Source organism: Chiloscyllium punctatum, chromosome 29 (genome assembly GCF_047496795.1).
Source record: "Chiloscyllium punctatum isolate Juve2018m chromosome 29, sChiPun1.3, whole genome shotgun sequence".
Lineage (NCBI taxonomy): Eukaryota > Metazoa > Chordata > Chondrichthyes > Orectolobiformes > Hemiscylliidae > Chiloscyllium > Chiloscyllium punctatum.
This window is the reverse complement of record NC_092767.1, coordinates 16,769,239-16,785,277: the sequence shown is the minus strand read 5'-3', so window position 1 is coordinate 16,785,277 and position 16,039 is coordinate 16,769,239. Positions and strand designations below refer to the sequence as shown.

The window sequence follows — 16,039 nt, the reverse complement described above, 5'->3', positions numbered from 1 at the left end:
AGTCGCTTGTAGATACACTTCAATGTGATACGATTCACTTTCAGCCCCTAATTACCCCAGAGATGGAGGGGGTGAGTTACTTTTCTTCACTCTTCAACTCGACAGCATGGAGGTACAGACATGAAACCGCTAGAGATGGAGTTCTTGAATTGGGAACCAGCGACACTGAAGGAACTAGGCAAAAGTGAGGACTGCAGATGCTGGAAACCTGATTTTAGATCAGAAAATTTTGGAAAAGCACAGCAGCATCCGAGGAGCAGGAAAGTCGATGTTTCTGTTGCCAGTCTTTCTGCGTTCCGCAAACAATTTTCGTTTTTGGCTCAGATTTCCAGCAACTGCAGCTATTCGTATTATGTTAACATTCATAATGTTTTGGACAAAACCAATGACCTGCTAGCATCGGAAAATCGGCAGAAGTACTGGTACACCGACATGTTAGCTGAACAATACCAGCATTCCATGAGCCGGAATACGATCCGGGCCACGGTTCTGAGAGTATCGAATCCTCACAAGTAAATAACAAGACAAGGCGATAGATACTGTCGTATTTGGTGTAAATAAAACACCTTTTATGAACATTTTCCTTGCAGATTATTTTCAACTTGTCTTCGTAGATTTACAAAGTGGGAAAAGGCCATTCCACCTGTGTGCATCGCGGCTAATCAGAGAGCCAATCATTCCAGTCGCAGTTTCCAACTTTGGCCCAAAGTCTCGTGTGTTCTAATGTTCCCAGTGCAAATGTCAATGACTTTATCCTGTGTTCTTAAATGGCACAATAATGGGGCAGATGTGTGACCTTTGCACAGCGACTTGTAACTCTTTTAAGGAACTTATGCTCATTTTCACCCACAAAGGGAGACACACAGAAAGATACCCCCAAAGCGACAGAGGTCTCCGTTGTGGTGAGCTGGAATTTGAAATGGATAATAGGACAAATGCAAGTTTCAAATGTGGAAGCACAGAAGCGACGTCCCGGCAGGACATCACAGGGGAGCGTCAACGTGGGGCACGGTTAAAGTCAGACATTCCCCTCGAGCCAGGTAGGACTCGAACCTACAATCTTCTGATCCGAAATCAGACGCGTTATCCATCACGCCACTGGCCCAACAGACACGCTCCCCCCTGGCAGAATGTCGATATGTAATGCCATGGACTTTCACGGAATCAGAATTAAAAAGGTGAACAAGCAGCGAAGAAAATCACCAACACTGCTTCACTTCGAAGTTTCCAATTTGTGAAGCAGTGCCTTTCACTGGCAAAGGAGAACCATTTGTCCTCAGCTGCCTGCTTCAGGGTCGCCTCCTTCTCTGCTGGAAGTTTCCATCGTTTTATTCGCGGTCCCGACGCGATTTCATGATCCACTCCAGTGAAAACGTGTCATGGTGTCGTCTAAGCAAGACCCTGCCGAAACTCTGCGAGAGACATCTGGTCATTTCGAGCTCAGGATGTGGAATTAGACGAGCTGCGTGACACCTTTTATTGGCGCCGCCACTTCACTGCAAATTAGCGGCTCAAAACGAGCCGTTGTTAGCATCAGCTTGATTTGTACCTTCCTGTCGTGCATTTGCTGAACAACATCAGATAGATCCCGTCCGGCCCAGCTGACTTATCTATTTTCACACTCTGCAGTATTTCTAATATCTCTTCCATGTGAACCTCAATCTCTTCTAGTCTAGACGCAAGTATCTCTCTATCTTCCTCGCCAACATTTTCATTATCTATAGAGAACCCTGTCGAAAAATATTTATTTAGTGCTTCCTCTATCTCCACTGACTCCACATACGACTTCCCACTATTATCCTTGATTGTCCCAAATTTCACACTCGTCATTCTTTTAGTGCTCACATACCTATGGAAAGCCTTAGGGTTAACCCTGATCCTATCTGCCAACAACTTCTCATGTCTCCTCCTGGTTCTTCTCAGCTCTCTTTTTAGGTCTTTCCTGATATCGTTGGAACCCTCGAGCGCTCGAACTGAGTTTTCACTTTTTCTCCTAACATAAGACTTCTTGTTCTTCTTGACCAGGGTTTCCACTAGCTTAGTAAAGCACGGCTCACGCGTTCTATATCTTACTCCCTCCGTGACAGGTACATACTTATCTAGGACACACAGGAGCTTTTCCTTGAATAAGCTCCACATTTTTAATGTGCTCACCCCCTACAGTTTCCTACCCCACTCTACGATTCCTAAATCTTACCTCATTGCATCGTGATTTCCCTTCCACCAGCTGAAACTCTTGCTCCGTGGAGTACACCTATCCCTTTCCATCACGAAAGTAAACCTGAGAGAATTGTGATCGCTGTCTCCACAGTGCTCACCTCCTTCCAAATCTAAAACCTGGCCAGGCTCGTTACCCAGTACTAAATCGAAAGTGGCTTCTTCCCTTGAAGGCATGTCTACATACTGTGTCAGGAAGCCCTCCCGCACACAGTGGACAAAAACTGACCCATCTATAGTACTCGTACTGCAGTGATCTCAGTCAATATTTGGATATTGTCTTGAGTGTTCCAGAGTTTTTCTTTATCCCACAGTCCAGATGAAGTTTGTATTCCTCGCGTACGGGAGCGAGAATTCTTTCAATGTCTCAGATCAGTTCCTGTCTCGAGAAGATCAGAGTCAATGTCCCTTCCTCTACTCGGACTGACAATTTACACTTCTTCAATCTCCTATGATTCCATTTCCCAAAGGGTTTCTCAAGATTTCCAAAGCTGGAGCCTAAATTATATGGTTTGCTTCCTAAACATTTTTCCAACTGCCAACTGACAATATTTTCACAGGGCCTGGGAAATGAATATTCAAGGCTACATGTGTTATCGTAAGGATAGACTGACGGGCAGAGGGGGTGGGGTGGCCTTGTTGGTAAGGGAGGATATTCAGTCCCTTGCGCGGGCGGACCTAGAGTCAGGGGATGTAGAGTCAGTGTGGATAGAGCTTCGAAACACTAAGGGTAAAAAGACCCTCATGGGAGTCATCTACAGGCCCCCAAACAGTAGTCTGGATGTTGGAGGTAAGTTGAATCAGGAGCTGAAATTGGCTTGTCGCAAAGATGTTACTACAGTTGTTATGGGGGATTTTAACGTGCAGGTAGACTGGGAGAATCAGGATGGTATCGGGCCTCAAGAAAGAGACTTTGTGGAGTGCCTCAGAGATGGATTTTTAGAGCAGCTGGTGCTGGAGCCGACCAGGGATAAGGCGATTCTGGATCTGGTATTGTGTAACGAACCAGAATTGGTCAGTGACCTCGAAGTGAAGGAGCCATTGGGAAGTAGTGACCATAATACAATAAGCTTCAATCTGCAATTTGAGAGGGAGTGGGTACAATCTGAAGTGACAATATTTCAATTGAATAAAGGGAAATATGGAGCTATGAGGGAGCAACTGGCCAAAGTTCAATGGTTTAATACCTTAACAGGGAAGACCGTGGAGGAACAATGGCAGATATTTCTGTGTATAATGCAGAAGATGCAGGATCAGTTCGTTCCTAAAAGGAAGAAAGATCCCAGGAGGAGACATGGGCGGCCGTGGCTGACAAGGGAAGTAAAGAAACATATAAGGTTAAAAGAGAAAAAGTAGAACTTAGCGAAGATAAGCGGGAAAACGGAGGACTGGGAAGCTTTTAAAGAACAACAGAGGATTAGTAAGAAGGAAATACACAGAGAAAAAATGAGGTACGAAGGTAAACTGGCCAAGAATATAAAGGAGGATAGTAAAATCTTTTTTAGGTATGTCCAAGGCAAAAAAATGGTTTGGACAAAAATTGGGCCCTTGAAGACAGAAGCAGGGGAATATATTACTGGGAACGAAGAAATGGCAGAGGAATTAAATGGGTACTTCAGATCTGTGTTCACTGGGGAAGACACAAGCAATCTCCCTGAGGTAACAGTGGCTGAAGGACCTGAACTTAAGGGAATTTCTATTTGCCAGGATTTGGTGTTGGAGAGACTGTTAGGTCTGAAGGTTGATAAGTCTCCGGGACCTGATGGCCTGCATCCCAGGGTACTGAAGGATGTGGCTCGGGAAATCGTGGATGCGCTGGTGATTATTTTCCAGAGTTCAATAGAATCGGGGTTGGTTCCTGAGGATTGGAGGGCGGCTAATGTTGTGCCACTTTTTAAGAAGGGTGGGCGGGAGAAAGCAGGAAATTATAGACCAGTTAGTCTGACCTCAGTGGTGGGAAAGATGCTGGAGTCTATTATAAAGGATGAAATTACGGCACATCTGGATAATAGTAACAGGATAGGACAGAGTCAGCATGGATTTATGAAGGGGAAATCATGCTTGACTAATCTTCTTGAATTTTTTGAGGATGTAACTCGGAAGATGGACGAGGGAGATCCAGTGGATGTACTGTACCTGGACTTTCAGAAAGCTTTTGATAAAGTCCCACACAAGAGGTTAGTGAGTAAAATTAGGGCGCACGGGATTGGGGGCAAAGTACTAGATTGGATAGAGAATTGGTTGGCTAATAGGAAACAAAGGGTAGTGATTAACGGCTCCATTTCAAAATGGCAGGCAGTGACCAGTGGGGTACCGCAGGGATCCGTGCTGGGACCGCAGCTTTTTACAATATATGTAAATGATATAGAAGATGGTATCAGCAATAACATTAGCAAATTTGCTGATGACACAAAGCTAGGTGGTAGGGTGAAATGTGATGAGGATGTTAGGGGATTACAGGGAGACCTGGACAAGTTAGGTGAGTGGGCAGATGCATGGCAGATGCAGTTTAATGTGGATAAATGTCTGGTTATCCACTTTGGTGGCAAGAACAGGAAGGCAGATTACTACCTCAATGGTATCAAATTAGGTAAAGGGGCTGTTCAGAGAGATCTGGGTGTTCTTGTCCACCAGTCAATGAAGGCAAGCATGCAGGTACAGCAGGTCGTGAAGAAGGCTAATAGCATGCTGGCCTTCATAACAAGAGGGATTGAGTATAGAAGCAAAGAGGTGCTTCTGCAGCTGTACAGGGCCCTGGTGAGACCACACCTGGAGTACTGTGTACAGTTCTGGTCTCCAAATTTGAGGAAAGACATTCTGGCTATTGAGGGAGTGCAGCGTAGGTTCACGAGGTCAATTCCTGGAATGGCAGGATTGCGTTACACGGAAAGACTGAAGCGACTGGGCTTGTTTCCCCTTGAGTTTAGAAGACTGAGAGGGGATCTGATTGAAATGTATAGGATTATGAAAGGACTGGACACTCTGGCAGGAGGGAACATATTTCCGTTGATGGGGGAGTGCCGAACCAGAGGACACAACTTAAAAATACAGGGTAGACCATTTAGGACAGAGATGAGGAGAAACTACTTCACCCAGAGAGTGGTGGCTGTGTGGAATGCTCTGCCCCAGAGGGCAGTGGAGGCCCAGTCTCTGGATTCTTTTAAGAAAGAATTGGATAGAGCTCTTAAAGATAGTGGAGTCAAGGGGTATGGAGATAAGGCTGGAACAGGATACTGATTAGGAATGATCAGCCATGATCATATTGAATGGCGGTGCAGGCTCGAAGGGCAGAATGGCCTACTCCTGCATCTATTGTCTATTGTCTAATCTGGTATATGAATGTCAGTGTCTGTGTGACGCTATGTATGTAGGCCATGTCTCTGAAAGACTGACAGATTGTTCCAGACAGCATTTCTCTTCAGGTCTTCATAACAAACAGGTTACAACCTGGACCCAACCAGCTTACACTCACAAAACCTAAAACCCAGTGCCCACCGTTGGTTGTGATTAGGTAACATTTTAAATGAATTCTAATCCAATCCTGGGCATCGCTGGTTGGGCTGGCAATTATTGCTCATCCCTAGTGGTTGTTGAGAATGTGTTGTGGGTTTGGAAAGTGCTGTCTGAGGAGCTTCTGTGAATTTCTGCAGGGCACCTTGTCGCTGGTGCACATTGCTGCTCCTGCTGGTCAGTGGGGAAAATAACATGGATGTTTGTGGATGTCGTGGCAATCAAGTGGGGTCTTTTATCCCGGCTGGTGCCAAGCTTCTGGAATACTGTTTGAGCTGCCCCCCATCCAGGCCTGTGGGGAGTATTCCATCACAATCCTGACTGGTGTATTGTAGATGGAGGACAGTCTGTGGGGGATCAGGAGGTGAGTCATTCACTGCAGTATTCCGAGCCTCTGACTTGCTCTGTTGTCACAGTATTTATATCACTGGTACAATTCAGTTTCAGGTCAATGGTAACCCCAAGGTGTTGACAGGAGAGGATTCAGCAACGGTAACCACATTGAATATCAAAGGATGATGGTTTGATTCTCTGTTGTTGGAGATAATCAGTGTCTGGCATTTATGTGGCACGAATGTTCTTTGTCACTTTTCTTCCTAGTCCTGGATATTATCCAGGTTTTACTGCACTTGCCAAGGGCTGCTTCAGTATCTGAGTAGTCACACAGGCTGTTGAACATTGTGCAAACATTGGCTAACATCCTTAAGATGGAGGGATGTACATTTATAAACTATTGAAGATTGTTGGGCCGAGGACATTCTCCTGAAGAACTCCAACAGAAATGTTCTTTCGTTGTGATGACTGACCACCAACAATCACAACCTTCTTCCTTTGTGTCAGGTCCAACTCCAACCAGCAGAGAGTTTTCCTCAATTTCCATTGGCTCCAGATTTGCTCAGGCTCCTTGATGTCACACTCAGTCAAACACAGCTTTAACATTAAGCCCAGTCATACTCACACCACCCTCTGGTATCATCTCTTTTTCTCCAAGGCCATGATCACACACCAGTCCCTCATCGGAGAGGGGCAACTGGTGCTGAGTGTAATCTCAGGGTCACCATAGCTCAGGCCAGGGTAAGAAGAAGAGTCCTTCATGGTAACATCAGCTAATGTGGGAAGAGGGCCAATGCAGTTGGTGTGCCTCTCCATTGTAAACCAGCTATCCAGCTCACTGAGGGAACGAGTTATTGAGTGGACATTCTCGAGAGAAGGATACCTTTGGAACATAATGAGATTTAGAGATGGGAGTGTTTGATTGGAAAACAATATTGCTCGCGGAATGAAAGTTCTCATTTCATTAATTAATGTGATCAGAATTGTCCAGTCTTTAAAACTTAATTTCACAAATGCATGTATATTTATGTGAACCTTTAATGTGCGTTGTCATGATCTGTTTGTTCACATTTGAATGAAACACTAATGTGAAGAGTGGTGGCACCTCACAATCCCCAGGTGATCCTCCATGGTATCGGTTAAAGGGCTGGGAAACGTGGGACATCAGTGTTTGATGGAGAGAGATTGACTGCAGCATGAAAACACAGATTACCTCAATGCTGAAAACATCCAGAATTATCAATAAGTTATTCAAAATGATTCTTGCCATGTTAGTATTCCTGATAAGGGATTTAAACTATTGAAACTTTGTTAATCTGGGTGAGAGTTGCTCCCTGCAACTTGTGATCGAAGATGTTATGTTTTGGTCCAGTGGTCGCCATTATACAGACACTCGAACATTGGTGTCTCTTATTATGTCAGGTGTTATGAATGTTCTCTGTGGTTTAATTCTGATATGTGGGGCTTTTGTGGTGCAGTGGCAGTGCCCCTACCTCTGAAACACAAGGTCTGTGTTCAATTGCAAACCTGCACTGAAGGTGTGTTGACAGGAAGGAGAGAAAGAGAGGCAAGAGAGGAGGGGAGTGGTGTTTTTGATAAGGAAAAACGTCATGGCAGTACTCAGAGAGGATATTCCTGATGGATCATCCAGTGAAGTTGTATGGATGGAAGTGAGAAAAATGAAGGGTGTGATCATGTTGTTGGGATTATACACTAGCCCCGCTCCACTCCCCCTACCCCCCCCCCCCCCCCACCCCCCAAGACTCAGCAGGAAATTGGGGGGAAAATATGAAGGGAGCTTGCTAAAGGCTGTAAGAATGATAGGGTTTCACGAAAAGGGGATTTTAACCTTCCACATCTGGACTCGGAATGGATTGGAGAATTTACTAGATATATTCAGGAAAACTTTCTCAATTAATATGAAGGCGGCCCTCCATGAGAAGGGGCAATACCCAACCTTCTCTCAGGAAATAAGGCAGGACAAGTGATGGAGGTATTAATGGGGGAACACGAACTGCTATTCTATTAGTTTTAAAATAGCTATGGAAAAGGATAGACTGGTCGACAAGTTAAAGTGTATGGAGTTGACAGTGGGGTCTTTGGACATTACAATCTGTAAGTGTGATGTGTAGAATCTTTTTCTGTGTCTTGTAAATGAGAGTGAGATTCACTCTGCATTCAGGTCTCTGTTATTCTTTGCAAGTCTAATGGAGAATGTTTATATATTTAATGCTTATCTCTATTAGTGTTTGTAATTGTATCTCTAATATTGCAGTGTACAAATAATTTTCGATGTGATATATCAATTATAAAGAACCTGATCTCTAATGGGAGTATCCATTTGAATTGAATAACTTGCGTGCCTTCTGAACATGATGTAAAACAGAAAATGCTGCAAATACTTTATATGTCAGACAGCATTTGTAGAGAGAGAGAAACAGAATGAACGTTTCTGGCCAATGACCTTTCATCAGAGAAAGTGACTGAGTATTTCCAGCAGTCTCTGTTTTTATTTAATGTTCACAGTATCTGGAGTATACAGCTTTTCAAATTATAAATCTCCATAATGTATTATTGGAAATGGGATTTATTTACAGACCAGTTTGGACAGAAATATAAATCATTTCTTTCGCTCTTTTTCTGTCTGAGTGTTCAAATAAAAATGTCACCGGAAGGTGGGATCAGAGTGGGACTGAACAGTGTCTCTGTCTGAGCCTGTGGGAGTGATGACCCTCTGTGTCTCTGCATCTCTCTCAGTGATAATGTGAGTGTGTGTGAGAGGGAACTACCTGTATTGTTACTTGTGTCTCAGCTGGAAGGTGGGAAGAAGAGCAGAAGAGAAAGGCTGTGATGGGCTGGAGGGCAGGAGAGACTGAAATGACAGAGTAGCAATATTGACCAAAATGGTGCAAGGAACCAGAGGTGGAGGTGAGGCAGGAGAATGGGAGAAGAGAGGAAACAAAAGATTGGGGTGTAAATGATCCTCACTGACTGTCATCTAAAAACAAACAAAACAAAAGAAAATGGTGACAGAGATAAGAAAGTGAGGTACTCTGTCATGTCCCCCTTCACTGTTTACAGGATGCACATTTACTCTCCGATTCTGAATGAATCTGTTTTCTCATCATTAACTCTCACATTGCCAGTTACTCTCAGTTTTAAAGGATCCTGTTTCAGCAAACGGGCCTGGAGTCAAGGGACCAATTCATTGGATTTACAGAAATTCTGTTCCAGTCCAGTTTCAGTGGGAAGAAACAGGGAAATGTCCTCTGGCTGTTGGTGTGATGGACCCTTCCTCTCAGATCCTGAGAACTTCACATGAAACAAAGAGTCTGTCACTGACAAGCAATCTTTGTGCACGTGACGTGTCTCCTACATGTGCACTGGACATGACAGAGATAGTTTGTGGTGAAGGGGCTGGAGGATACAGAGAGAGGGAGGGGTGGAGGTGGTGGAGTAGATTACAGAGATAGGGAAGGGGTTGTAGAGTCTGGAAGCGGTTACAATGATAGGGTGGTGTTTTGGGACAGAGTGATGTCACAGAAACCGAGAGAAGTGCAGGTCCTGGAGACGGTTAGGTAGATAGGGAAGCATGTTATTATTCCTGATCACCCAGCACTCCCTACACTTCCAAGCCTTGCCCTTCACCCTAACAGGAACATACTGTCACTGAAAACTCACTATCTCCATTTTCAAAGGCTTCCCATTTTCCAGCCCTCCTTTTGCCTGCAAACATCTGCCCCAATCAACTTTTGAAAAGTCTTGTCTAATACCATCAAAATTGCCTTACTCCAATTGAGAACATTAACTTTTAGATCCAATCCATCCTCTTCCGTCATGAGTTTGAAGCAAGTTGAATTCTGATCGCTGACCCCAAAGTGTTCTCAGCTGACACCACAGTCACTTGCCCTGCCTTATTTACCAAGAGAAAGTTAAGTTATGCTCCTTTCTAGTACTTACATAAACATATTGAATCCAGTGACAGAGAAAAAGTGGGGTCACTCTGCTCTCCCCTGGGTCAGTGACACAGACACAGTGGGTCAGTCTGCTCTCCCCCGGGTCAGTGACAGAGACACAGTGGGGTCAGTCTGCTCTCCCCTGGGTCAGTGACACAGACACAGTGGGGTCAGTCTGCTCTCCCCTGGGTCAGTGACACAGACACAGTGGGGTCAGTCTGCTCTCCCCTGGGTCAGTGACCCAGACACAGTGGGGTCAGTCTGCTCTCCCCCAGGTCAGTGACAGAGACACAGTGGGGTCAGTCTGCTCTCCCCTGGGTCAGTGACAGAGACACAGTGGGGTCAGTCTGCTCTCCCCTGGGTCAGTGACAGAGTCACAGTGGGGTCAGTCTGCTCTCCCCTGGGTCAGTGACACAGACACAGTGGGGTCAGTCTGCTCTCCCCTGGATCAATGACACAGACACAGTGGGGTGAGTCTGCTCCCCCCTGGGTCAGTGACAGAGACACAGTGGGGTCAGTCAGCTCTCCCCTGGGTCAGTGACAGAGACACAGTGGGGTCAGTCTGCTCTCCCCTGGGTCAGTGACAGACACACCCTGGGGTCAGTCTGCTCAACCCTGGGTCAGTGACCCAGACACAGTGGGGTCAGTCTGCTCTCCCCTGGGTCAGTAACAGAGTCACAGTGGGGTCAGTCTGCTCTCCCCTGGGTCAGTGACAGAGACACAGTGGGGTCAGTCTGCTCTCCCCTGGGTCAGTGACACAGACACAGTGGGGTCAGTCTGCTCTCCCCTGGGTCAGTGACAGAGACACAGTGGGGTCAGTCTGCTCCCCCCTGGGTCAGTGACAGAGACACAGTGGGGTCACTCTGCTCCCCCCTGGGTCAGTGACACAGACACAGTGGGGTATGTCTGCTCTCCCCTGGGTCAGTGACAGAGACACAGTGGGGTCAGTCTGCTCTCCCCTGGGTCAGTGACACAGACACAGTGGGGTCAGTCTGCTCTCCCCTGGGTCAGTGACAGAGACACAGTGGGGTCAGTCTGCTCTTCCCTGGGTCAGTGACAGAGACAAAATGGGGTCAGTCTGCTCTTCCCTGGGTCAGTGACAGAGACAAAATGGGGTCAGTCTACTCCCCCTCGGTCATTGACACAGACATAGTGGGGTCAGTCTGCTCTCCCCTGGGTCAGTGACAGAGACACTGTGGGGTCAGTCTGCTCTACCCTGGGTCAGTGACAGAGACACAGTGGGGTCAGTCTGCTCTCCCCTGGGTCAGTGACAGAGACACAGTGGGGTCAGTCTGCTCTCCCCTGGGTCAGTGACAGAGACACAGTGGGGTCAGTCTGCTCCCCCCTGGGTCAGTGACACAGACATAGTGGTATCACTCTGCTCTCCCCTGGGTCAGTGACAGAGACACAGTGGGGTCAGTCTGCTCTCCCCTGGGTCAGTGACAGAGACACAGTGGGGTCATTCTGCTCTCCCCTGGGTCAGTGACAGAGACACAGTGGGGTCAGTCTGCTCTCCCCTGGGTCAGTGTCAGAGACACAGTAGGGTCAGTCTGCTCCCCTCTGGCTCAGTGACAGAGACACAGTAGGGTCAGTCTGCTCCCCTCTGGCTCAGTGACAGAGACACAGTAGGGTCAGTTTGCTCTCCCTGGGTCAGTGACACAGACACAGTGGGGTCAGTGTGCTCTCCCCTGGGTCAGTGATACAGGTACAGTGGGGTCAGTCTGCTCCCTCTGGCTCAGTGACAGAGAGACAGTGCTCTCCTTCCCCCTTCCACTGGTCGATGGTGGTGATGATGAAAACATTTGGACATGCTGCTGGGCAGAGTCCTGCTCTTGGAGAAAGTGAGGATTGCAGATGCTGGAGATCAGAGTCGACAAATTGTAGTGCTGGAAAAGCACAGCCAGTCAGGCAACATCCGAGGAGCAGGAGAGTCGATGCTCCAAGCACTCCGATGCTCCAAATTAGGTAAAGGGGCTGTTCAGAGAGATCTGGGTGTTCTTGTTCACCAGTCAATGAAGGCAAGCATGCAGGTACAGCAGGTCGTGAAGAAGGCTAATAGCATGCTGGCCTTCATAACAAGAGGGATTGAGTATAGAAGCAAAGAGGTGCTTCTGCAGCTGTACAGGGCCCTGGTGAGACCACACCTGGAGTACTGTGTACAGTTCTGGTCTCCAAATTTGAGGAAAGACATTCTGGCTATTGAGGGAGTGCAGCGTAGGTTCACGAGGTCAATTCCTGGAATGGCAGGATTGCGTTACACGGAAAGACTGAAGCGACTGGGCTTGTTTCCCCTTGAGTTTAGAAGACTGAGAGGGGATCTGATTGAAATGTATAGGATTATGAAAGGACTGGACACTCTGGCAGGAGGGAACATATTTCCGTTGATGGGGGAGTGCCGAACCAGAGGACACAACTTAAAAATACAGGGTAGACCATTTAGGACAGAGATGAGGAGAAACTACTTCACCCAGAGAGTGGTGGCTGTGTGGAATGCTCTGCCCCAGAGGGCAGTGGAGGCCCAGTCTCTGGATTCTTTTAAGAAAGAATTGGATAGAGCTCTTAAAGATAGTGGAGTCAAGGGGTATGGAGATAAGGCTGGAACAGGATACTGATTAGGAATGATCAGCCATGATCATATTGAATGGCGGTGCAGGCTCGAAGGGCAGAATGGCCTACTCCTGCATCTATTGTCTATTGTCTAATCTGGTATATGAATGTCAGTGTCTGTGTGACGCTATGTATGTAGGCCATGTCTCTGAAAGACTGACAGATTGTTCCAGACAGCATTTCTCTTCAGGTCTTCATAACAAACAGGTTACAACCTGGACCCAACCAGCTTACACTCACAAAACCTAAAACCCAGTGCCCACCGTTGGTTGTGATTAGGTAACATTTTAAATGAATTCTAATCCAATCCTGGGCATCGCTGGTTGGGCTGGCAATTATTGCTCATCCCTAGTGGTTGTTGAGAATGTGTTGTGGGTTTGGAAAGTGCTGTCTGAGGAGCTTCTGTGAATTTCTGCAGGGCACCTTGTCGCTGGTGCACATTGCTGCTCCTGCTGGTCAGTGGGGAAAATAACATGGATGTTTGTGGATGTCGTGGCAATCAAGTGGGGTCTTTTATCCCGGCTGGTGCCAAGCTTCTGGAATACTGTTTGAGCTGCCCCCCATCCAGGCCTGTGGGGAGTATTCCATCACAATCCTGACTGGTGTATTGTAGATGGAGGACAGTCTGTGGGGGATCAGGAGGTGAGTCATTCACTGCAGTATTCCGAGCCTCTGACTTGCTCTGTTGTCACAGTATTTATATCACTGGTACAATTCAGTTTCAGGTCAATGGTAACCCCAAGGTGTTGACAGGAGAGGATTCAGCAACGGTAACCACATTGAATATCAAAGGATGATGGTTTGATTCTCTGTTGTTGGAGATAATCAGTGTCTGGCATTTATGTGGCACGAATGTTCTTTGTCACTTTTCTTCCTAGTCCTGGATATTATCCAGGTTTTACTGCACTTGCCAAGGGCTGCTTCAGTATCTGAGTAGTCACACAGGCTGTTGAACATTGTGCAAACATTGGCTAACATCCTTAAGATGGAGGGATGTACATTTATAAACTATTGAAGATTGTTGGGCCGAGGACATTCTCCTGAAGAACTCCAACAGAAATGTTCTTTCGTTGTGATGACTGACCACCAACAATCACAACCTTCTTCCTTTGTGTCAGGTCCAACTCCAACCAGCAGAGAGTTTTCCTCAATTTCCATTGGCTCCAGATTTGCTCAGGCTCCTTGATGTCACACTCAGTCAAACACAGCTTTAACATTAAGCCCAGTCATACTCACACCACCCTCTGGTATCATCTCTTTTTCTCCAAGGCCATGATCACACACCAGTCCCTCATCGGAGAGGGGCAACTGGTGCTGAGTGTAATCTCAGGGTCACCATAGCTCAGGCCAGGGTAAGAAGAAGAGTCCTTCATGGTAACATCAGCTAATGTGGGAAGAGGGCCAATGCAGTTGGTGTGCCTCTCCATTGTAAACCAGCTATCCAGCTCACTGAGGGAACGAGTTATTGAGTGGACATTCTCGAGAGAAGGATACCTTTGGAACATAATGAGATTTAGAGATGGGAGTGTTTGATTGGAAAACAATATTGCTCGCGGAATGAAAGTTCTCATTTCATTAATTAATGTGATCAGAATTGTCCAGTCTTTAAAACTTAATTTCACAAATGCATGTATATTTATGTGAACCTTTAATGTGCGTTGTCATGATCTGTTTGTTCACATTTGAATGAAACACTAATGTGAAGAGTGGTGGCACCTCACAATCCCCAGGTGATCCTCCATGGTATCGGTTAAAGGGCTGGGAAACGTGGGACATCAGTGTTTGATGGAGAGAGATTGACTGCAGCATGAAAACACAGATTACCTCAATGCTGAAAACATCCAGAATTATCAATAAGTTATTCAAAATGATTCTTGCCATGTTAGTATTCCTGATAAGGGATTTAAACTATTGAAACTTTGTTAATCTGGGTGAGAGTTGCTCCCTGCAACTTGTGATCGAAGATGTTATGTTTTGGTCCAGTGGTCGCCATTATACAGACACTCGAACATTGGTGTCTCTTATTATGTCAGGTGTTATGAATGTTCTCTGTGGTTTAATTCTGATATGTGGGGCTTTTGTGGTGCAGTGGCAGTGCCCCTACCTCTGAAACACAAGGTCTGTGTTCAATTGCAAACCTGCACTGAAGGTGTGTTGACAGGAAGGAGAGAAAGAGAGGCAAGAGAGGAGGGGAGTGGTGTTTTTGATAAGGAAAAACGTCATGGCAGTACTCAGAGAGGATATTCCTGATGGATCATCCAGTGAAGTTGTATGGATGGAAGTGAGAAAAATGAAGGGTGTGATCATGTTGTTGGGATTATACACTAGCCCCGCTCCACTCCCCCTACCCCCCCCCCCCCCCCCCACCCCCCAAGACTCAGCAGGAAATTGGGGGGAAAATATGAAGGGAGCTTGCTAAAGGCTGTAAGAATGATAGGGTTTCACGAAAAGGGGATTTTAACCTTCCACATCTGGACTCGGAATGGATTGGAGAATTTACTAGATATATTCAGGAAAACTTTCTCAATTAATATGAAGGCGGCCCTCCATGAGAAGGGGCAATACCCAACCTTCTCTCAGGAAATAAGGCAGGACAAGTGATGGAGGTATTAATGGGGGAACACGAACTGCTATTCTATTAGTTTTAAAATAGCTATGGAAAAGGATAGACTGGTCGACAAGTTAAAGTGTATGGAGTTGACAGTGGGGTCTTTGGACATTACAATCTGTAAGTGTGATGTGTAGAATCTTTTTCTGTGTCTTGTAAATGAGAGTGAGATTCACTCTGCATTCAGGTCTCTGTTATTCTTTGCAAGTCTAATGGAGAATGTTTATATATTTAATGCTTATCTCTATTAGTGTTTGTAATTGTATCTCTAATATTGCAGTGTACAAATAATTTTCGATGTGATATATCAATTATAAAGAACCTGATCTCTAATGGGAGTATCCATTTGAATTGAATAACTTGCGTGCCTTCTGAACATGATGTAAAACAGAAAATGCTGCAAATACTTTATATGTCAGACAGCATTTGTAGAGAGAGAGAAACAGAATGAACGTTTCTGGCCAATGACCTTTCATCAGAGAAAGTGACTGAGTATTTCCAGCAGTCTCTGTTTTTATTTAATGTTCACAGTATCTGGAGTATACAGCTTTTCAAATTATAAATCTCCATAATGTATTATTGGAAATGGGATTTATTTACAGACCAGTTTGGACAGAAATATAAATCATTTCTTTCGCTCTTTTTCTGTCTGAGTGTTCAAATAAAAATGTCACCGGAAGGTGGGATCAGAGTGGGACTGAACAGTGTCTCTGTCTGAGCCTGTGGGAGTGATGACCCTCTGTGTCTCTGCATCTCTCTCAGTGATAATGTGAGTGTGTGTGAGAGGGAACTACCTGTATTGTTACTT

General features: G+C 45.9%; 1 non-coding gene across 1 annotated transcript; it reads right to left on the bottom strand.

Moving 5' to 3' along the window:
* Nucleotides 1–1,032: 1,032 nt before the first annotated feature.
* trnar-ucg (transfer RNA arginine (anticodon UCG)) lies at nucleotides 1,033–1,105 on the bottom strand. Its single transcript has one exon. It is a non-coding gene; the product is annotated as a tRNA-Arg (tRNA).
* Between the last annotated feature and the right edge of the window lie 14,934 nt (nucleotides 1,106–16,039).